General features: G+C 49.9%; 1 protein-coding gene across 8 annotated transcripts in view; it reads right to left on the reverse strand.

Moving 5' to 3' along the window:
• Positions 1-24,703, reverse strand: part of LOC122378819 (actin-binding LIM protein 2-like) — a 57,778-nt gene that overhangs the window by 25,770 nt on the left and 7,305 nt on the right. The window lies entirely within an intron of this gene.

A 24,703-nucleotide genomic window follows, 5' to 3' on the forward strand; every position in this document is an offset into this window, starting at 1 on the left:
GACATCCTGACGGCGACCGGTGCATAGCGGCAGCCGGGGCGCAATGGGGCGGCCCCAGCGGCGAACTCGGGTGCAGCGCTGGAGGGCAGAGGCCAGAGGACAGAGGGACATCCTGACAGGAGCAGCGGTCGCCAGCGGAGCGAGGCGGCAGTACGCGACGGAAGAATCCTTTCTACGCCGTACAGGAAGCGACCGACCGGAGGCGGACGGGGGCGGCTGTGTGGGAGGAACGACTGTTGTATTGTAAGAGTACTCTACTTAACGACAGTCGTTTGGCGTGTACCCCGCCGAGCTCACGTCGACCTTTCAAGTAACCGGTAATGTAACGAGCCGAGGTGGGCTCAGCCGGCCGGCACTGTAACAGCTGAGCCACGGTACATAGAATACTAGGTAACACCGGTTTGTCCGCTCAACACAGGGCCAATGGTCACCACTTTCTTCAGCTGACGTCTGTGACCTTGAGCTGACCTAGGATGATAAACAGCTGACAATTTAGGCCATTTGGAGCTCACTTGACAGCTGAAGAGCGTGCTTTAAAATATAAATATTTGTCAGGCACTGACAAAAGATATTATTCACCAGTCATTTTTTAAGCACATTCTGTCATAAATTAGTTGACTCCCTCTGGTCTTCCACACGGCAGAAAATGCAAGTGCGAATTCTGCCGTCTTGAAGTGAGCCAAACGCTTATGATACACATGATCGTTTCTCTCAAATCACAACGGAAACTGCGAGAAAACAAGAGAGAGTCGGACTCTACAAATGAATGAATTTGGAAGAAAAATAGCTGTATTTTTTCCTGTGGAAATGTTGACTTTGAAAACATTGGCCATCAACTTTAAAATTGCCCCCAAATATGAAAATGTGTGAATTGACAAAACAGGCAATCTTGCTGTTTTTGCCCAAGTTTGTTCATGATTGAGAGAGATTCGATGCGAAAATGCACTGATATATACTTTTGAAAGCGAGGTCTCGATCAGTGTATTAATTTTGATTTTTAACTTAACGCTAGTCCCACTTTTCCCTCCAAGAAAATATATTTGTCAATTTTTCAATAATCATATTATGCGTCATTGCTTTAAAAATAAAGAGAGTCGGACCGTAATTCTTTCAAAATGACTGATCGTGCTCAATATCTATCGGAATATATCAACAGATTGGCCAGACTCATTGGCTAAATATGTTTAAATTGCATTTTTCTTACTTTCTACAGAATTTCCTGCAAAATTTTACTGTAGTTTAAGCTGCGTTTCCTGCAGATTGTGTTCACAGACCAATGGGAGACAAGTATTTCTTCATCAACAGGTTTATTCGCCATCAATTGGTCTAGCTGGTGTTTTTCGTATGCGCAGCTTATTTCACAGCTGCGTAAGAACACGTTCGCTTTAAATCATTATGGGTATTTCTTTTCGGAATATCAAAGGTCAATGTTGATGTGTTTCATAAGATTTGTGGTGGCGGGATTATCGTCATTAACTAATTACTTGATATCAGATTTTAATGGGGAGTGGTGTAATTCCCGCACGACTGTTGACTTTCATTGTAATTGCCTGAGCTGGTTCCTGGGCCGCCTCAGATAGCAGGATGGTGTGTCAAGTATCAACTTGACAGGAAGGTGGGTACCCAGACTCTGAAATTTCTGTGTAATTTGCGCCAAAAATTAGGTACCTATTTGTGCAAAAATTAAACCCTTTTTATATAAAGCACATGTGCACATCTACCGATCAAGGCTATATCAAGGCTATGGCGTCTGCCGCCATGCGCCGAATTCGGCGCATGCGAAGTTACCTACGCCGGACATGCGCTGAAATTTTCGGCGCAATCCCGCCACTATGCCGGACATATAAGGCGTAACGTGTGTTATTTCCAGTCTGGTACAAAACAAAAATCAAACCTTACCTAACCCCATGTTGCATGTTCATATGAACTGTAGATCAGAGGCCAGTTTTACCAACAGAAAAATAGCAGCCCGGCGCAATTTTTCTGTCAAAAACCAGCCGACGAGTTTCACCAACCAGGCGAGAAAATATCCGCCGGCGTGAAAAAGTATCAGCCAGAAAAATAGCCAACGAGTTTCACCAACGGCAAATGCGGCATTAATGGAGTGTTATTTTGCGCCATTATTTGTAGAAAAACAGCCAAAAAAAATAGACGGGGGACCCCGTCTATTTTTTTGATGTCGTGTTGGAACAATTGGCCTCATTTGTTACTAATTATCGTGATTTGCGCTTCCCAGTTGATATAATAATTTAGTATCATTCATGGCCAATTTGTAAAGCCTGGACTTCAAGATTAGAAGAGGAATACTGATGATATTGCGTAAAGAAAGAGCCTTTGTCACCAGGCAGGACCAAAAGGAACCAACAAGACTGGTGTTTGGTGTTGTGTTAGTTTTTTCGTTTATATTATCTTTTTGCTACAAGCACCCAACAGCAAGATGATAGCACATTATTAACTAGTGGACAGCTTACAAGTTCATTGCTCGTGCGAGTCGCATGGAAGTGGAAAATAATGATGGAAGATCATTTTCGAAAATTGAAGGTGCTTGAACAAATGCTGGAAGGAGAGGCAGAGAGGGTAGGCTCATTGGACTCAAGATTTTAAATAAATATGTCACTGTTTTCACATATTCAGCTACATTTGACAATGCAAGGCGCCAACTACTGATACCACTACTAAACTCACCTGTTTAAACTCACCTGTTAGGTTTCCACAACCTTGGCTCGTAAAGGAAGGAGTGGAAACCTATTGCGTGCAGAGACGCGCCAATTCCTTGGGTGGGCAGATGGCTGGACCTCAGGCAAGGAATTGGAATGGTGCGTCTGCATTTGGTATAACACTGAAAAAAGAAAACTGGTGCGTGTTTTAAGTGCCAGAATCCTAGACAAGATGATCAATTATGTAAATGAGAAAAGAGGGTACCGAAATGTGATACGTTCTCGGAAGGAAAGGTCAGGATAGGTAACCTAGGTTAGTCCACCCGGTCCAGCTCGAGAAGGGCGGGCAGCAGCTACCTAGGGGGTAAGGGCGGAATATGATAGGTAGCCCAGGCGCGTATAACCCCGCCCCAACTTGGGAAGGGTGGGGCGCTTACCTGGGGGGGGGGGATGAAGGATGAGATGTGGATCGTTTGCCTTCTCTTATCCTGTGTGTTCGTACAATCTACTGCCCAGTGCGGCTTTCAGTCCCTTTTTAAACTGCACCAGGGACTCCTCGTTCACCAGCCAATCTGGGAGGGCATTCCAATCGCGCACGACTCTGTGGGTGAAAAACCGTGACCTTGCATCTATAAGACTCCGACACGTTTTTATCTTTCTACTATGCCCGCGCGTTCTGTTGTCGGCCTCCAGATCCCAGAGGATCTCCGGGGATATCTTACTGTGGCCGTGAAAAATCTTCCAGCATTTGATAATATCGGCTCGAAGGAGGCGTCCCTTCACAGAGAATAGGTCAAGTTCCTTTAGGCGATCACCATATTCCATATTGCGGAGCCCAATCACATTGCGAGTCCAGAGCCTTTGAACAGACTCTAATCTTTTGAGATCCTGTACATAGCCACTGTTCCAGATCGGTGACGCGTACTCGAGAATGGGGCGAATGTGAGATTTCAGTATATGAGTCATAAAGTCAGGCGAGCGACACCTGGTCGATTTCAAGAAATTGTGAGCAACTCCTCCAGCCTTCGCTGCTATGCTGGCACAGTGTTCATGGAATTTCATCTCGTTGTCGATGATAACACCCAGGTCACTACATGACGTAACGCAGGGAATTGTGTCACCAGCCAGTGTGTATGCACGGGGCTCGAAGTCATGGAATCGTCGCCTAAATCGTATGACGGCGCACTTCCTGAGGTTCATGCTGAGACCCCAAGACTCTGCCGTAGAGTGGAGCAAGTCTATATCCTTTTGTAGCGCCTCTTCACTGGTGTTGTGTTTATCGTTGTCTAGTTTGATAAATACTTTAAGATCGTCAGCAAAGATCTTATAACTGCACGACAAACTGGACGCAACGTGGTTGATGTAAACCAGAAAAAGAATGGGTCCTAAAACCGATCCCTGAGGAACGCCACTCCGAACCTCCGCAGCTGAACTCGTGGTGCCCTTAACAAGAACCTGCATCGTACGCCCCACCAAGAAATCTGTCAGCCATGTGATAAGTCGCCCTTGGACACCGACTAACCTGAGTTTTTCTAGAAGAATGGTATGGCGCACCACATCAAAAGCCTTTGAAAAGTCGAACAGAACTAGATCAACGGGATGGCCCAGATCTAAGGCTACAGTTACCTCATCGTAGGTCAGGAGTAGCTGGTCTTCCGTGGATCGTCCTGGACGAAAGCCGAACTGTTCGTCACTGAGGATCTGATTTGCAATGAAGAATGCGTAGAGCTCTTTGGAAATTATCCTTTCAAGACTTTTGCAAGATACAGACGTGAGCGATACTGGTCTGTAGTTCATTGGGTCGTTACGAGAACCCTTCTTAAGTATCGGTACGACGAGCGAGGATTTCCACGCCGAGGGCAGCGCTCCCTCCAGAAGAGACTGCCTGTAAATCATGAGAAGTGGTGTGCATAAAGTTGCAGCACATGCCTTAAGCAGGGCTGGGTGCAAGCCGTCCTGACCCATTGCTGAGTTCGGATCAAGGCTACTGAGCGTAGAATGTACGTCAATTAGGCTAATGTCAATGTCAGCCATGACAGTATCACTTCGCTGGTGAGCAGCTGGTTTATCTGGAATCGTCGTAGCGTGTATGCCAGTAAACACATGCAAAAAGCAGTCAGCCATCTCCTTGGGGTCGTCAGATATGGTATCAGGGTCGAGACGAAGAGGACCAACTGAAGAGCGAAGCTGCTTCTTGTGTCTAATGTAAGAGTGTAGCAGCTTGGGATTATCTCTAGACCTTGCTATGAGTGATTTCTCGTACTCAATTTGCGATGATGCGGCAAATGATCTAAGTTGCGAGTTGGCCTGCTGAAAACCTTCCAGCGCCAGGGTGGTCAGATGCGACTTCCTACCATGTTCTGACCTAAGGCTTTTGTATTTTTTCCAAGCCTCCTTTCGCAGACGTTTCAGCGACGATGGGGGATTCGCCTTCCAGGGGATCTTCCGCTGCCCACCACCCTGACCGGCTCGCGGAATGAACTGGTCAACGAGGGGCTCTAAGATAGACAGCAGCTTAACAAAAGCGTCTTGCGCGGAGATATGTCTGAGCTCAAAGTCCCAGTCAACAGTGCTGAGAGATGCATTGATAGCACTATACTGTCCTCGATGCCACTGGTGTCTCAGGAGTTGTTGCGAGTGTAACTGAATGTCCATGTCGAATACATACTCACAGTGAATACTACAGTGATCGCATCCGGGTGGGGGAGGCTGCACTTGTACTGTAGTTATCCTGTCCTGCTCGGAGGTTAGAATAAGATCTAGAACGTTGCCAGACCTCGGGAACGTGGTCTCATGTATCCACTGCGTAAGTCCGAGGGCAATGAACATGTCAACAAATGTCCGATCAGCTGCTGAGAATTGCCCACAGGGTTTATGGTCAATCCAGGCAACCGAGGGGAGGTTAAAATCTCCGAGAATGACTACTTCCTTCCCAGTGCAACTAGTCAAAAGAAAATCAGTTAAAGCCTGGTTCTCGCAAGAAGAGTATGAAGGGGGTCGATACACCACGTAAATGTGAACGTTCATCTTTCTCAGTCTAAATGACAGGCAGTTAGGGTGTGTTGTATCTACTTCATCAAATCTCAAGGCCTCTTCCACAAAAGCGCAAACGCCATGCTTAGATGTGGCACCAGAGTCGTTTCGCAGTAGCTCATAGCCAGGGATGGAGACAGTTGCATTAGACACAGAAGGAGTAAGATGGGACTCTGTGATCAATAGAATGCCAGGTCTAAACGAGTTTACCAGAGATTCACGAATGATTGAAAGCTTGCTACAAATGCCGTTTACATTGCAATGCACTAGTTGTAGGCGGAACGTCCGTGGAGTACCTCTGCCTCGTATCAGTTTCCCTCCCCGGGCCCCTGAGGAGAGCTGGGGACGTGCTGGCCGTCTCCCCTCCCCCCAGCGCTGTCAGCCGGAGGGTGAGCATCCGGGGCTGTCACAACACGAGGAGACTGAGCGGACTCCAGTGTCGGGTTAGGAGCAGGTACCACCTGCTTGGGGACAGTTTCATGGTAAGATGCCACCTGCTTAGGAACAGTTTCATGATAAGAGTGGGAAGTGTCTGCCTCGGGTGTGTGTCGTGTTTGGCCAATCTGCCAGTGAGAAGTTGCATTCTGAGACCTGGACTGTACCCAGACGTGTGGCCTAGAGCTCTGGCGTTCCCTGAGCTCCTCTCGTTGCTGGAACGTGAGGTCACGACGAATGAAGACATGCGAGTTCGAAGACTCACGAAGATGTTTTGCATTATCCAAAATGAGCTTCCGAATTCTGCCGTCGTGAACATTGCCCCTATACAGGTCACCATCGCTTTTGATCCGGCAAACTTCTGTGAACTCAACCTGTTCCCCTATCAGAGCGGAGGCGATTTCTGTAAATCTAGTCACTGCCTCTCTAGCTGTGCCCACTCTCAGTCCCCGTACAACGAGGGAGGAAACTCTTTTCCTCCTCTCCTCCATTTCACGCAGTTCTGCCCTGACAATATGTCTGTAGTCGTTGCTTGTGGATGTGTACTGAGGCTTTCCGGCCCTAGTGTTGACCCCAGCAAGGACAGCCTGGTGAGGGTCTCCATGGACCTGAGGGCGCACCTCAGATGGAGACCTGACTGCTTCAGCATAGGTTCCGCGATGTACGGGGTGAGACACATGCTGCTGTCGCTGCTGTCCCTGGAGCATCATGTCAATAGATTTCTTTGACTCTCCTACCAGTTTAGTCAGTTCTTTGATAGAAGACTCGAGCACATGGATCCTTTCCTGAAGGCTAGAAACAGAATCAGGAACCTTGGTTTGACGCTCATGTGAGGCGTTTGCATCGTCACGTGTCTGTTTCGGTGTGTCGTCCTGATGCTCAAGCTTATCTGGGAAGACCTGTACTGAAGCATCAGTTGTGACTGGTTTTGCCTGGATGTCACTTAAGTTTGGACGCTGTCGGCAAACATCACAAATGAATGCCAGAGATGAGTGTCTCGAGAGAGCATTATATGCTGCCTTGGAAATTCGCTGACAGGCTGCATGGGACCAGGCACCACATATGTCGCACTCAACCCCCTGCTGGCCATCACGCACCTCCAAACCACAAGTTGCACCGCCCGGCCCCCCACTACAGATTGCCTTGTTCCTCACAATTCCCTGGGCTAGTCTGGTAACAGTCGGGGACACAGCTGTACCAGCGTCAAGTGGGAGGGAGCTGATTGCAGCCGCTACTGCTCCCTGTGTCTGTTGTTCAGGGGCTGCTTCAAGCGGATCCAGTACCAAGGCTCCTGGGGGAGAGCGTGTGAGTGGCATGATGGAAGATTGCAGAGAATTCTGAGTCCAATCAGAATCACCACCAACTCAAACCAAGCCCCACTTATACACAATAATAAAAAAAAACACAGTGTGCAAGAAGAGAAAAATCACAGAAGCATATCAGGCAGCAAACAGTTTGTGCGGTCAGCAAGCGGGACCAATGCAGCACAGAAAACAGGTGCGGTCAGCAAAAGGGACCAAGGTACCACAGACAGCTTGCGCGGTCAGCAAGAGGGACCAACAGTCCGCACAGTCAGCAAGTGGGACGAATGCACCAGACGGGCCGCGCAGTCAGCAGGCGGGACCAATGCACCAGACGGTCTGCGCGGCCAGCAAGTGGGACCAATGTACCACAGACAGCTTGCGCGGTCAGCAAGAGGGACCAACAGTCCGCACAGTCAGCAAGCGGGACGAATGCACCAGACGGGCCGCGCGGTCAGCAGGCGGGACCAATGCACCAGACGGTCCGCGCCAGGGGCGTAGGCAGGGGGGGGGCCACTGGGCCATGGCCCCCCCCTTGGGCGCCGAAGGCGCCCTTTGCGATTGGAGGGCGCCGAAGGCGCCCTCCAATCGCAAATGCAATTGTGATATAATCGAATCGAAAAACAATCGCGACTGGAGGGCGCCCTCCAATCGCGAATGTGTTTACAGGGAAAATACGGATGGAGGGCGCCCTCGGAGGACGCCCATTCCAAATACGCCCTCCAAATACGGTTGGAGGGCTCCCTCGGGCGCCCTCCAACCACATTTGTAGGCTGTAGCTCTCTAAGCGTAACGGTGGTCGCCTATGTAAGCCGCTGTCCCGTAAATAAGCGCCCTCTCACCCGAAGGCGCCCTCCTGTAGGTCGCCACCCTGCTACATATTGCCGCCCTTCTGCTGATCGGCGTCCTCATAATTATTGGCGCTCTCCTACCTATTGCCCCCTCATGTGAAATTTTCAAGGCCGCCTTTCTCCTTTTTGGCACCCTATTGTTCAGTGCCGCCCTCCTACCTATTGGTTCCCTAGTCCTTCCTGTTGAATGTTAATCGGGGCCCTTCTCTTATTGGCGCCCTCGTGTTGATCGCCGCCCTCCTAACCACTGGCACCCTCCTGTTGATCACCGCCCTCCTATCCACTGGTACCTGCCTGTTGACCAGCGCCCTCCGCACAGACGCCCTCCTGTTCGTGTCATCCTCTTGAGCAAAGGCGCCCTCCTCACCATTGCCACCCCCATTTTAATCGTCACCCTTCCGCTCATTAACGACTTCCAGTTGATGACCGCCCTTCCACCTATTGGCGACCTCTTGTTGATCGCCACCCTCCTATTGGTGCTCTCCTGTTCCTCGCCATCCTCTTACCTGGTGGCGCCCTCCTGTTGATTGTTGATCGGGGCCCTCCTACCTATTGGTGCCCTCCTGTTGATCGCTGCCCTTCTATCCATTGGCGCCCTCCTGCTGCTCGCCAACTTCCTACCTATCGGTGCCCTACTATCGAAACTCGGGATGTTGATCGGGGCTCTCCTACCTATTAGCGCCCTCCTGTGGATCGCAGCCCTTCTACCTATTGGCAACATCCGTTGATCGCTGCCCTCTTATCATTTATTTACTCCTTTGGCATGTTTTTCAACTTAGTCGTTCTATTGCACATAGTTGATGTCTTGCCTGTGAAAACTGCCACAAATGAACGTGCATTCAGCACAATGAATGAAGTACCTATACCTACCAAAACTATCTACGCTCTACGATGCATAAAACACGTCTTTGGTCTTAACGGATTGATCCTACTTTACGTGCATCATGGCATCTATATGGATTACGATTAAGTATTGTCAACAGGTTCGGCCGCAACAGCAGGCATCTGAAGTTTCGGTGATTGAAACTGGTTATGTGGGTACACTGTATGCATCTGTGAGAAGGCTATGAAGGCTGGTCTGAGGTAATTTGGATGATGTTTACGCATCTCGCGCTCCGGTATCAATCCGATACGGTGATCTGGTGCGTAGATATGCCACCGCCAATAAACTTTTATACATCGACACCCATGAGCCAAGCTTTCTATACAGTTTGTGTGGCAGCGGCCCGACCAAACCTTAGGTATTTTTTACACCTTCAAATTTGGTAAAAGAGCGAGAGGAGCTTTGAACGGTGATCGTATAAAAGGCGTGCCTAAAAAGCGGAGGAAAAGGTTGTTTTCAAAAATTTCGCGCGCCTTCGGCGCAGCATTTCAAGAACACTTGACCTTTTGTGACCTGGAGTATAAAGAATACACACGATGCAAAATCAATGCAGCACGACCTATACGAGGTTACGCAAAAAAAAAAACTGGTGGCATGGTAAAAAACGCCTCCCAACCCCCCCAACCCCCACCCCGCTGAGCGATTTTTTATCTCGCGACCGTATGGCGCCCTCCTTGGGTGAGGTGGCGCCCTCCAAACCCTTGGCCCCCCCCTTCGCGATTTTCTAAATACGCCGCTGGTCCGCGCGGTCAGCAAGTGGGACCAATGTTCCACAGACAGCTTGAGTGGTCAGCAAGAGGAACCAAAGCAGCTTTGTGTTTGTGTCATGCCAAACAGACAGTAAGTAAATCACCAGTACAGCAAGGGCAAGAAGTGCAAGTAGGCAGTGCAGGAAGTAGGACTAACTTTGAGCTGCCAGTTGCTTACTCCCAAACAGGTGATGCAGGCAAGCGGGGTGCAGCAGCTTGCACCAGGTGAAGCAGCGTGCAGCTCCTCAGCCTCCTCGTTGATGCAGCATGCAGCGTGCAGACGTGCAGGAAGTGCAACAGCTCCTTCTTCTAACACGCCGATTTGTAGGGCCTTGACATTTCTGGCCTACTTTTGGGTGGAACTTACTTGAGCTGTGCGGAATAGGGAAGGTGCAATTGACATGGCTAAGACTAAAATGGCAAGATTTTCAAGATCAATGACAGTAAATTTAAAAAAAGAAATTGAATAGCATGAAAGAAATGTATAAAGGCTTGTTTTTGAAGCCAAACGTGCAAAGTTTGCATGGTTGCGAAGCCGAACAAACTTGCTGTCATAAGATTGTGCCACTGAGCTCAGCAAGTCATGCTGCCAATATTGAAGGAAAAGAAAATAATAGTAATGTTGTAAAATGTAAATGAATCCATAACTGTTGTGTGTGCATTGTGCTGATATTGAATGCATGTGTATCTTGCATGCATGAGTCATGCAGGGATCATGTTAAAACTGGCTGTAAGTATTGTGAGTTGGTTTTGCAAAATTGTGGAAGCACCAGGCAAATTGCGGCCAAAATGTTATTTGTTCACCTCGGCGCTGAAATTTCTGCTCACAGAGTTTTCAGATCATGCGCCGAAATGTTCATGCAGCCCATCCGTTACACTGGTCATGTTGACAGTGACAAGGATTTTTTCCCAGTCTCATGTTGAAATACAATAATAATTCACTTAGCTTGATTTTAGCTTATGTTTTTCATGCCAGTTCCTAGAATAAAGCAGCCAATATTTTCTGTCATGTGAGAAATATAATAACAATATGCACAATTGCAGGCTGTGGCATGTTGTAAGGTTTTCCTTGTTTATTGCTGAGGTTTTTCCAGTCTCTGCTGCAAAAACGGTGATGAATCCACCATCGTCCGACGGTTTCGATGACGCCAATCATCGGCGAGTGTTGCTGTGATGGCCGACCCAAGGCTATATAAACCAGGGTATATAGAACAACGGGTACACCAACGACGCGGAAAGCGCCCATTTTACCTGGATGAGTTACATGGAAGGTGATATATTTTTTGAATATGGAATAAATGGAGTATTCCATTCTGACGAGTAAAGCCAAATTCATAAAGCAGTTATTTTTAAATTATATGAACCAGAAATAGCATACTAACCATAGTTTAAAACTTAGAATAAAGTTAGTTGAAAAGCCTATAGTTGATACTAAGATGGAAGGAATCTATGGAAGGCGGAAATGGCGCAGCTGTTTCATTCTTTAAATGTGTTCGCAAGCAGGATTTACGTGATGCTAGCGACATCTATTAATGCAATCGGGGACGCTCATTGGCTGATCGAGTCCGTGAGCAGTATCGCTAACTTACGCTAGTACAGGGTTGAGTCAATGTGCGCATGCGCAGGAACTAGTGCCCTCATGGAGGGGCTTTTGGTGCCTCGGGCAGCGCCCAATGCTTTTTGGACCTGTTATGGCCTCCGCATCGAAAACGCTAGATAAAAAGGTTGTAGAGGAAGCTTTAGGCTACCTTTCCCCACAATAATATTGGCAATTTATTTTTTAGGTTACGTGTGGGGCTCGCTTGAAAAAGGTCGATTTAACATGCAAACCCTATGGGGTAGTAGTTTTGAGCGCCCATTTGGCCTAATGCTACCAACTGTTACTGGCTACCCCTGATATAAACCAGGTAGAACGTTCCCGACGAAAAAGTGGTGACAAGCGATAATTAGTAGCCGCGACCCTCACTTGTTCAAAACTATATCCGCAAGCAGCATTTACAGGCTAGCGGAAATCGACCAATCGGCGTTCGGCAATACTCGACGCTGATTGGCCCGATGCTCGTGACGAAATTGCGGGGGACTGTAGCTATTCCCCTATGGCGTTTAATAGACTTACGGCTTTTGAAGGGGATTTATACCAGTTTTTGTTGGGTTTGAGGCCATTTTTGAGCTTGGATATTCTTTCTGTGACTTTTGACTGTGTAATAACGACATTTAATCATGACATTCTATATACTACCGGTGTCACATCGGCCAAAAAGACCGTAAGTACATGGGATAGACGGACCACTGCTGATGGGGCCACACATGTCGGCGTGTGGTCATCGGAGGTCCGTGAGGGTTCGACATAGACCCTTCATGGGTCGGTATAGGCCCGGTGGGTCCAGTGTGCAAGCCTATCGGGGCCGGTGCTGACCCAACAGGGCCCAGTGGCATATAATGTAAGGCTGTCTAGGCCGACGTTGAGGGCTCATGGGGGCCATATAGGACCAATAGGGACCACATCAGTCAATCAGGGGCCATTTAGGCCAATAAAGGCACTTCAGGGGACTTGAAAAGGTCATTCAAGAGCTGTGGTGGGCCCATGAGGGGACGGCATTGGTCCAGCAGGTGCAGTCAGGGGATGTGCCCGATGTTGTACGGGTATCTCAGTGGCCCATTTGGGCATATCAGTGACCAATTTGGACCCAGCAGAGGGCTTTGTAGACCTATCAGGGGCTGGTGATGGTTCATCAGGGGCCAGCGTTAGTCCATCGGGGCACGGCATATGCCCATCAGAGGTAATTGCGAGCCCACGCTGAACAATGATGGCCCTTCAACGGCCCCTAATGGATCTACATTGACCCATGGGCCATGATGTGTCATGTATGCCCCTATGACAGGCCTACTCAGACCCCTGATGGACATTCCCGGCCTCTGATGACCCTATACTGAATGCTAAAGGGGCTCTAAGTTTCTCCAATAACCCTTCGTCAACCCATTATTACCATACGCTGGCACTAGGGGCCCCACATCAGCCGCAGGGCAGTCCGTGCCATGACAGCATGTCTTTTCGGCCGATATTACATCGGTAATATTTATTAAAATCATGATTTTATGGTGTCATTATATAGCTAACAGTCATAAGAAATATATTTCAACTCGAAAACAGCTCCAAACAGCATATAATTTTAAAGAAACTCCTCCGAAATCCAAAAGCCTATTCGGGTCCATAGAGAATAACTGCGGTCCCCCCGCAATTTCGTCACGAGCGTCGGACCAATCAGCGTCGAGTACTGCCGAGCGCTGATTGGTGAATTTTCCGCTAGCGTGTAAGTACTGCTCGCGGAACAAGAGTTCGTCGACAATCCTCCACAAACGTCTGTCACCATTTTTCGTAATGCTAAACAGCCGGAGCGTACCCCCCTGGGCCGACCTGACTGAGCGCACAGCGGCAGCCGCCGTCGCCAATAACGACAGTGAGGACACCTCCGAGTCGGACGGAGACGCCGCCGCTGACGACTTCACCGTGCTGGACGAGGTGGAGCGCTCGAGCCGACAGACCGTGCACCGCGTGCGCTGCCCGACTGGCTGGCGCACCTGCAGCGATTGGCGACCGGCGGCCGGCGCCGGCCAATCTGCCGGCGCTCTGCCCCGAGCTGTGCGCCCGGCTGGCCGCCGAGGGCATCGAACAGGTGTTCCTGGTGCAGGTGACCGTGCTGCCCGAGCTGCTGGCGGCCGCAGAGTCGCCACTGCCACCGGCCGACCTCTGAGTCTCGGCGCCGGCCGGCCGCTCGGTGCCCGCCGTGTTCCGCCAGTACGACGCCGACACGCCGCTCTGCGTCCAGCTGCTGGGTGGAGACACAGTGGCACGAGGCGGCGCCAACTGGTGGCGGTGGGGCCGCGCGGCCCGGCCTCCCTGGCTGATCGTGGTGAGCACTCCCGGCTGGCTGATGGATCACATAACCAGCGCCGAGGGCTTCTCGCTACCGCACCTGCGCTACCTGGTGATCGACGAAGCCGACCGGGTGATCGAGATGGCCGAGACGGGCTGGCTGAAAGCGGTGGAGCGGGTGGCGGCGGCCACGGCCCGCCGCCCTGCATCGCCGGCCGGCTGACGGCCGCCGCCGTCTGCGCGCCTCACCTACCGCTTCAGAAGCTGCCATTCTTGGCCACCCTGTCACAGAACCCGGAGGCCGGAGAAGCTGGAGCGAATGTCGCTGTTCCAGCCGCGACTGCTGGTGGTCGGCACGGCGGCCGCCGCCGTCGTACTGCCCGGTCAGTTCGTCGGCAGGTTCACCGACACCACGCCGGCCGAGCTGAGCGAGTCGTTCAACGTGGTGGCGCCGCAGCCGCTGAAGCCGCTGGTGATGCACCATTTGCTCCGACAGCCCGACTGGCGACGCTCGCTCGTGTTGGTCAACTGGAACGAGGTGGCGCACCAGCTGGAGCTACCGCTGTCTGTGCTGGGCGCGCGCGTGACTGAGTTCTGTGGGGTAGTGCCGGCGTGCCGGCGGCGGCGCGCGCTAGCTGAGATGGCCGCGCTGGTGTGCTCGAGGCTATAGCGCGCGGTATTGACGTGGACGCCGTGGACGCGGTCGTGTCGTACGACATCCCGGCGCGGTTGAAGACGTACATACACTGCGTGCGTCGGACGGCGCGCATCCGCCGGGCCGGCCAGCGGTCAAGCTAATGTTGGAGCGGCAGCGCAGCAATTTCCAGCGGCTGATGGTGCAGGCGGGCGGCCGGGTGCGGGAGACGCTGGCGCTGCTGGACGAGTTACGAGCTGCGCCAGTACGAGGCGACCTACGTCAGTGGATTTCCACACTAGCTTCTAGTGGATCGCTGTTGTTTTTTATGCTCATTGTTCATGATTTATTTACATTTTAGAAATATTGCAATGAAATAGATGTATGCGTTGTCATCAGCCTAGAAAAGTTAAAGTAAGTAAAGCGTTTTAGTTGCATAATGTATGTTTGTTCATGAACACGGATTTAACATGTCCTAACTCCCAAACATTTCGATATTAGACCCGAGTTACAAACCAATCGAAAGGCTTAGACGATCATTTGGGGCGTAGCCAGACGGCTCGGCTGGGTGTGAAAGCCGGCGACCAAGGTGGTGACCACCCGATCATAATGCAGAGCGGTCTCCGTCGGACGATTGTGTCCGCGCGCAACGAATGATCTCGGCACACGCGGAGGAGTTCGGCAGGACTCTCCACTGAGCGATACTGGGCGCAGTCGAACGACGGTCGACGACGCTAGCGCAGGTATTGTTAATTTGTTACGACTTACGAGCTGGACCAGTGTAGCGGGCCCGGAGCGAGTATTCTTTGCTGTGTGGCGTTCCTTCTTCTCGACCGGGCCCGGCAAACGGGGCCTGCATATCGGCTAAAACCACCTAGCCGGGCAGTCTGACATCCACCTCGCCGAAGCGGAGCGAGCGACCACCCTCAGCCCTGCAATGACCGCGGTGCAGCAGTTAATCTGGGTAGGTATTTTCCTAAGGTAAGACACTCGCCTTGGCACAATGCTTTATATAGGCCTTGGCGAGTTCGTTAGCCCTCTTACTCCCGCTAGAAGGTGCTAATGCAGTGCACGCGAAGCCGCCTCGTAGCACCGCAGTTCAATCGCTCGGCTGCGGAACTGTCCGTCGTCCGTCCAGCTTCAGGTGGCGTCTCTGGGAGCAATGTTGACCGCTTCTTTGCCGCTCTTTTGAAAGCTAGGAAAGAGGTGCGGCTCCCGGATCTGTCGGGAGCGGGACTCATAGGCGGCAGAACGGGTAGGGCACCGGGGCACCGTGCCCCCCTTTGATTTTGACATTTTAATATAAGCCCTATGGGCGTTGCATGGAAAGAACTTGGGACGAAAAGTCGGCAGTGCCCCCTTAATTGAAGGTGTTCCGCTGCCACTGGAGTGGTCCCATCTAGTCCCACCTCATAGGTGGAGGTCCACTCATTGCGTTCTCGGTCTACACGATGATTTTCTACAAGGTGCGACTAAAAACAGACAAAAAGGTACATAGCAAGTTGAAGGTATTGTAAAAATTAATATAATAGGCTGACAGGAAAAAAGATCCATCTTAAATTTGCCTTAAATACAAGCTTCCTTACGTCACCTTTATGAATGACGTACCTACGTTTACAATTTGGTAGTTTTGTATTGATTGGCTTTTGCTGGGCACCAGAATGTTAATATAGATATGAAAGTTGATAATGCTCTACTTTGTTGTTATCACTCTGGAAAATAATGTAATAATTTACGATAATAATATTTCGAAATGTATATAGCATTTGCATTAGAAATCACGCTTCAATTTGATTGAAAACATGCTCTAAATGATTTATTAACCTCCTTGACATATCGTAATTTGATATCGTAACAGAATATCAGCTGACTACCGGCGACAAATAATTTCCGTCCGAAGTCGGCTGGAATTTTTTGTTGGTGAAACTCGTGGCTGTGTGGCGTCTATTTTTTCGGCTGGATATTTTATTTCGGCGGCCGGCTGGTATTTTTTGGTAAAACTGGCCTCAGATATTTTTTTTGAAAAAATACCCATCTTTCATTGTTATTGCCATACAGGATCTAAATGGCGTTGCGTTCGATACGAATCAAACACCAAACACATTTCAACTCTTAATTTATACTGGCGATCATCTCACAAATTATACATAGAATTCATCTGAAGCGATTCTCGATCGCTTGAATCGGCGTCACTTCGTTCGAATTTCTTTCGCTTCCTTCGATCGTTTTCGTTTCGTTTTCGTTATCGTTCGATCGTTTTCGCACTTCAATTTCATAGTTTCGTGTTCAATTGTTTCGAAGTTTGCCTACGCCATTTTCGTTTGTTTCCTCTTTCTTGTTTTTCTTTCTTTCTTTATCTTTTTGAATTTTTGTTGATTTTAAGATGCATCTCACGCATTTTAATGACACTCAGTAACCTCTTGCAGCCAGATTTTATCTTGTGTTCGGGGGATCCCTCACTCCAAAATAAGCAATAAATCGATGCTGTTGCCGCAACAACACCCTCCCCTTGAAACCTCTGTCCCTGAGGTTTCAACCTTGTCTATACTGTCAGATCAGTTTCACAATCTTCGTCACTGGGCGCTGCAGCGTTGTGCCCCGGACTTGCAGTTCCACAGAGCGAACCAATCCATCAGCGCTGTGTTTCACCCTAAGTACTCGACCCAATGGCCATTGACCTCGTGGGACGCTTTCGTCAACCACTACCACAATATCGCCCACACCTAATTTGGCTTAGCTCTACTTAAATGGTGTGGCCTAGCCTGGAGCAATGGCAAATATTCGGCCCGCCAGCGTTTCCAAAACATATCCGCGTAATAAGCTGCCTGCTTCCATCTCTTACGACTGTTGCTGTCTGTTTTGTCAAAAAGATTGACGGGAACGAGGTCGTACCCTGCACCAGCGAGTAGCAGGAGGTTTGGAGAAAGTGGCTCAGTGTGAAGGTGATCAGTGGAAACTGGTGTCAGTGGTCTGCTGTTTATAATTGCCTCAACTTTGCACATGAAAGTCACCAAAGTCTCGTTTTTCATTGATGTGCAGGTTGTCATGCCTTCTAAAAGTCTTCCCAAAGACGAATGATATCTTCGCTTGCAAAACAAACACGTGCTCAAACCCCTTCGTACCGTGGCATTTCTTTCCAAGAGCCACATTACATCTTGCACATCAGCCAAAACGTGTTGCCGTCCAGCGTGTCCCAGCCTTTTGTGCACGTCTTGCATGAGCATCTCTGTGTTCTTCTCATGGGACAACATTATGATGCGATGTTTCGCGTTATAAGCAAGGTCAGCATTCTGTAATCGTTCTCCAACGCAAGATACAATTGTACAAAATAAAATCACTAAAATCACAAAATAAAGAATGTTCGGTAATTTGACATGATCGTCCGTTAAGTGCAGAGGCACGTTGTACTGACCACCTTTGTACGCAACAGAACTTTCCACCTTCCTCATCCACAAACGATCCGCGGCGGACAACTCTCTTTTCGTGCAATGCAAATGTTCCGCGTATTTATGGTTGTTTGATGACTTGCTCATTTCTTCCAGAGATTCACCTTCAGTGACAGTTGTCTTGCAAACCGTTGTAACGTCAGGTGGGCCTGCCGTCTGATTCAAACCACATATTACCCATCCGAATCTGGTCAGCGTCGCATACGGGCTACCATTGACACTTGGGATAACCCTTAATGGCTCCATTGCCAAAAACGCATTAGCACCCAACAGCAAACCAACTTCTGAAATTTCTAGTTGGGGTAAAACGATATCCTGCAAATGATCCCACTCCTCCAAATCTTCTGCTTTGGGAAACTGGCCTGCTTCAACTGGTAAGTTTGGTAGTGTATATAGTACTGGTAATGACAGATGATTTTCGCCCTCCAAATCCGTAATAGACAGGCCAGCCACTACTTGAGTCGGTACGGAAACGGCCCGATCCACTGTCGTCAGTGTCAGCTGGCGACCGGGCAAATGTCCTAAATTAAGCTTGTGCATAAGTGACGTGGATATGAATGAGTGCGTCGACCCGCTATCGAGAAAGGCGAACGTTGTGCAGTGGCCTGATGCACTCTTAGCCTTTACAGCCACAATGGGTAAAATGGCTCCACACTTCTGACTTCCCGTTGAAATGCGACACGAAGTGACCTTAGCCCCATCAGCTTCGCCTTGTGTTCCCGGCTGTTCTTGAGGCGGCACGCCTCGCAGATTCCCTGGACCATCGTGTTCGTGTAAAGCAGTTGGATGACTTCGATTGCACGTGCGACATCTTGCCGGTCTCCGGCACAAAGTTCGCCTGTGACCTCTGCGAAGACACCCAAAGCAAAGCGAGTTTCTCATCACAAATGACTTCTTTTCTTCTGTAGACATTTCCTTCAGCTTAGCACACTCGGGGAGGTAATGCGAGTTGTCCCCGCAAAACAAACATGCCGAATAATCATGTGCTTGTGTCGCTGACACTAGTGACTCTTGATTTTGTTCCATAGAAAATGATCCATTAATTTGCTTCTTACCGTTTCCTCGACTGCCATCGTACATGTGCTGCCCAAAAGATGCGTTTGTAGCGACTCTCGCCTCTTTCATGACAAATTCGACTAGGTCTTCAAAAACTGCGGAGCGCCCATGAATTTCTTCGAGATCATCAACACGCCTGCGCCATCTATTTAGAAGTGAGCTGGGGAGTTTTTCTGTAATATTCCGTAACGTTCGCGGATCACTAATTAAATGGCATGCATTTCCCAATGCATTTTTACAGCTCATCAGAAGAAGCGCAAATTTGTCCAAATCTTCACCATTTTCAAATTCCATCCGTTCTTCGTCATTAATTTTATCCATGAACGCCGCTGCAATAGTGCTCGGTTGACCATAACGTTTGCGTAGAATTTGCATTGCCTGCTCATAGCCATCCTCAATATACATACAACTGGCAACGATAGTGTGCGGTTTGCTTCCACTAACCAAATTTTGTTCTAGATAATGCAACTTTTCACTGTCGTCTTCTAGCTTAGACGCAATCTTCATCTCAAAACTGCGAATAAATTGTGCAAACTGAGTAATGTCACCGCCAAATTTCGTAATTTCTATAGGAGGAAGACGATCAATGCTGCCGTTCTTTCTCTTTCTGCCTTCAGCTCAGAATGCACATCATCTCGAGAACCTTTTAGATGCCGTTCGTTCAGCGGTAAATGGAGGCTGGGCTGTGAGCCGGGCTTTATCTGTCTGTTATGTGTGACTGTTGAATTGGGCACTGTGTATGTGGTTGGCTCGCTGGTGCTGGGCTTACGCCGCCATTTGACTCGTATAAGCCTGAAACGCCTGCTCCCTTGCAGCTAACTCATTTATGGTTGACTGAAGTTCTAATAATTCCTGCCCGTGACGAAGTTCGGCTATTTTACTCTCGATATATTGTTTATCTCTCAAAGATCGCATTTTTTCAACAAGTGCAGCCCTATCAGCTGCTTGTTCTGCGCGCCTAAGTTCAGAATTGGCTGAATTACAACTAGAGGACCGATTTGACACAGTAGATCTAATCTGGGATGCACTATCATCTGGCTGAATTGCAACATGCTCTGATTGAGACGCAGAAGTGCGTATCTCTAGGGCGTCGCATAATCGTTTTAGAAGTGTTTCCTTATTGCCTTTACAACTTATACCCCGAGACCTTAAGATTGTTTAAGTTCTGCAACCTTCAGCCCCTCCATAATACCTACTACCGAAATTTTCACAATTAATTTAGGTAGACTTAATGACTAACACCTCTGGACAACCCACGGGACGAAGCACAGGGTGAAACACAGTCTGATCGGATATGGACGCCTGTAGCCGTAATGTCAATTCACAATGGTTTCTTCTTGTGCTCGTTTCAAGACCTTACCTCCTGTGCAGACCATAGGTAGCCAGACAAATCATTGCATTCTTGATACATGTGAACTTAATATCCTTAGTAAAATCAACAAGATGCCGCTTGTGGCTCGGTAAAACAAAATGTAGCAAATCAGGCAATCGTGTTTGATCACAATATCATTCTCTTCTGAATCTTGGGAGTTTGTCACTTGACAATCTTGCTGTGAATATCTTTAGTTCACGTAAATGGGCACTTCGAAACTGTTATTGCCATACAGGATCTAAATGGCGTTGCGTTCGATACGAATCAAACACCAAACACATTTCAACTCTTAATTTATACTGGCGATCATCTCACAAATTATACATAGAATTCATCTGAAGCGATTCTCGATCGCTTGAATCGGCGTCACTTTCGTTCGAATTTCTTTCGCTTCCTTCGATCGTTTTCGTTTCGTTTTCGTTATCGTTCGATCGTTTTCGCACTTCAATTTCATAGTTTCGTGTTCAATTGTTTCGAAGTTTGCCTACGCCATTTTCGTTTGTTTCCTCTTTCTTGTTTTTCTTTCTTTCTTATCTTTTTGAATTTTTGTTGATTTTAAGATGCATCTCACGCATTTTAATGACACTCAGTAACCTCTTGCAGCCAGATTTTATCTTGTGTTCGGGGGATCCCTCACTCCAAAATAAGCAATAAATCGATGCTGTTGCCGCAACAACATTCATCCTTTCAGCATACCTACAACCTACTAAACAGCCTTGGTATCAACCTAGCATTCATACTTTATCTGCACATACATATTGATATATGTGGTATGTTTTGTTCAGTAGGTTATATGTAGTAGGTCAGCCGTCAGGTGCCTTCATGCTATCATTTGTCATGCTTTGATTTCAGATGGTGTCTTGTGGGCTTTATAGTGGGCTTTGTGGCCCTCGTGCAAGGGTGAAGTGTTGATGCACATAATGCAATGTGTTTTTTTCCATGGGCGCAGGAACCTCACGTAAAGTTTGGGGGGGGGGGGGCAGAGAACTTCAATGTCACTTTGTGGGAACCGTTTAAACCCCTATGAACAAATTCTTTGCAGTTTCGTGCTCATCTCACCTTGCCGAACCATTTCTTGCTCTTAGTTTTGAATTTAAATGAAAAATAAATATTTTACTTTAAAAATTAACATAACTGAAAAGTGGGGGCATGTCCCCCCCCCTCCGCTCCTACGCCTATGGTTTTTCTTAATGGTACAAATCATCCACATTCATATGTGAAGGGTAGGTAGCTACCTACAGAACCAAATCAATGCCTCAATTGCTCATTGTTTTCTTACAATAAGTCCCTCCTCTGCCAATCGCACTAAAGTATCTACTGTCACAATGCAGTGTGCGTCATGATTTCTCAACTCTATGCTTACAATATATTTCCATTTGTCAATCACATATTGTTTTTTTTTTTACAGGCTTTCCGGTTATGACTGAGGCCGGCATCTCACCTGTCCTGGCTACGCCAAATCACTGCGGATGCCGGATGCCGAGGACCGGAGAGCCAACCGCTTTGAGGCGTGAGCTCTGTGGCGTGGCTCGAGTGACGGCTACGGCGCCGTCGACCTGGTTGAATAGCTGGGGCCTGGACGAGGGTGCCCTTAGTACGGTGGCCAATCGGTTACGTCCGAGGGGCGCTCGAACACGCTGCCGTCGCGTGGCTGCCGGCGGCCGCCCCCTCGCACGTGAATCTTCTGGAGCGAGGACTGCGAGAGGCGGCCGCATCATCACCTGTGTCCGCGCTCAACACCGTGCCACGCACTAATGGCGGAAGCCCGACTTTCTCCGATGGAGGAGAGAAGCTGGACGCTGGCTGCCAGGCTGCTGGGGAGGGCGCTGGCTCTGCCATCAGGGGACCCCCTGCGCGCGACCCGCCAAGGCCTCGGCACCGGCGCGCCTGTCTTCGGTCCGAGGCTGGAGCGAGAGCGAGAATCCCACCGTGTCAACAGACGGCTGGCGTCACCTTCCGGTTGGACGTGTGCCCGATCCGGGCTGGGGGCCACGGCGGCGGAAAGGGAAAGCGTGGCTACGCTGCACCTCGCGTTCCTGCCCCTGTGTGCTGTCCGGCTTTGGACGGACGGATCTGCGGAGGGCGGAGTCTTCAGGTGCTGGGCGGAAGCCGTGCTGGTCTGGCTGTATTTGTATTTGTATTTGTATTTACATTTAAGAGCGATCCACATACAAAGTGCGTGGCGATTACTGCTCAGAATCCGTATCCGCGGCTGCTGATCTAATCATTCAAAACATTTGCACATTCACTCACGTCAAAACAAGGACAAGGCTGGACGAAGAGGCCGAGGAACTGCGGGCCCCGGCCGGAGAGCTGTGCTTTAGCTACCGCGCGGAGATGGTGGCGCTGGTGACCGGTCCGGAGACCCTACTCGGAAGAGACGGAGACCAGGACCTGCGTTCCGTACCTATCTGCTAACTGTGCGGTGGTGCTGGTGTAGTGCAGCATTTTTGGATGGATAGCTACATTTCACGATTAAATAGCTGTTACGTTTTAGTGCAGGTGGCGTGACGAACAATGTGGTAGTTATCTGTTGGCCACTTCTGCGGCCGCTGCTATTTCCTACTCGAAGGCGGGCGCGCTGTTTGGCTGGGCCGCCAGGATGTTCCCATTATGTGTCGACGACAAAGCGAGTGTATTCGTGTTCTTTTAATGCACAGAGGTCTGTTGTATATTTGAAGTTTTATTTTAAGTTGACGATTGCGAAGGGCAGATTCATCTTCTCTCTTTCATTTGTGTTGCCACTTTATCGTTCATGTTTGTTATAAGTGTCCATGCGGCTTGGTTGTCATCTTTATTCCTGATGTATTTTATTTTACGAACATGCTGGTGATCAATGCAATACACTTTTGGTTAATAATGCTGCTTTAGCTCTGATCCTTTGTGGTATGTCTTGACTGTACTACTGCGATAGCGATTTTTCCTCACCAAAATATGCAGGCAACCAATGTAAATGCTGCCAAAAGTTTGTCATTACGTGATGTATCTAAAAAACATCGAGTTCCTGAACGTGGTCGTGTACTACGTAACCGGAAACTCAATAGGACGCAGAATTCTGTGAAGTAAAACTACAGAAGTGAGGCTGGCCACGCCAAAATCAAGTGAGATATGTCTAGCCTTTCTTCAGCCGCCAAGGCTTCGATAGACTATCCCCGGGTTCGGTGTCTCTCGAACTACGAAGATTTAACGTCGTCCGGCCAATCCTGGTTAAGGTCAGCGGGGATTTAGCTGTGGTTATGGAACAGGATTGGCCGTCCGAGAGACTCCGAACCTGGGGTATGTTGCAGCACAGCTATGTCGACCGAGTGTCGTCGCAAGCTGCACCACTAGACGAGAACAAATAAAACCGTCCCGTCCTAGGCTGACTAGGCTTAGCTAGGTGGCAGCACAGTCGCGCCGGCAGGGGGCAGTGCCACAACCAGCCGACTGATATTTTCGTGTGACGTCAGAACCGGTGCCTCCCTGAGCTGAGCTGAGTGAGCTGCGTGATGCCACCGGCACGGGAGGCCGGCAGCACGCCTTGGTGACGTCACCGCGCGTCTGAGTGACGTCACCGCATCCCTCCGGCGCCGAGCGGTGAGTCACGGCTCGAGCGGCGGCGGCGGCGGGGGTGCGGGCCGGGCGGGGGGCGGCTGGCGGCCCGCCAGCGCGCCGGCACCTGCACGGACAGCCCGCCGGCCGGTCTGCCGGTCTCCCTGCGGCTGTCTGTACGGGCCGCGCCGTTACCTCGCTCTGCAGACGCCCTGACCCGCAACCGGCACTGGGCCGCGACAGACGGCCGAGGGGAGGAGACAGCTCTCCTGCCAGAGCCACGCGCTCGGACAGAGCGTCGGACCGGCCGGCCACGACAGCGGTCTGCGCCGCCGTGCCACTGACAGACCGCGAAGGCGCTACAGTCTCGGAAAAACGGCGTCCCGTACGGCGACTGTGTACCGCTGCTTCACGGAATACAGACTGAGCAGTAGGTATACAGTACACACTACATAGGCTGGCGCCTGGGAGAGATGGACAGAATCAGAATCAGAGAGACTAGAGGCATGGCGAGCGAATAACGGCGAGACAACAATCCAGAGGCCAGGTTTACGACGGGTGACGTCAGTCCAGAGGCCAGGGTTATGCCAGGTAGCCGTCAGTGCAGACCATAAACACCATACGTGACTGTCAGACCAGATACGCAACACAGGGGACTCTCAGCCCGCAGACCCACAGAACAGAGACCCATCAGGCGCCATTCATTTCACGCCAGCAGCGGCAGCGGAAGTCGCCAGACACGACCCGTCCGCACTGAGCAGCCGTGACCGCGTGGCGGAGCCCTCTCCGCGGCGTGAAGAGCCTCCCCTGCGCGCTGCCCCGCCCGCCCGCCAGTTCCGGCCGCCCGCCCGCACACAATGAGTGCCGCCCGGCGCAGCACC

The sequence above is a fragment of the Amphibalanus amphitrite genome, unplaced genomic scaffold (genome assembly GCF_019059575.1).
Source record: "Amphibalanus amphitrite isolate SeventyFive unplaced genomic scaffold, NRLGWU_Aamphi_draft 000065F_arrow, whole genome shotgun sequence".
Taxonomy (NCBI): Eukaryota; Metazoa; Arthropoda; class Thecostraca; order Balanomorpha; family Balanidae; genus Amphibalanus; species Amphibalanus amphitrite.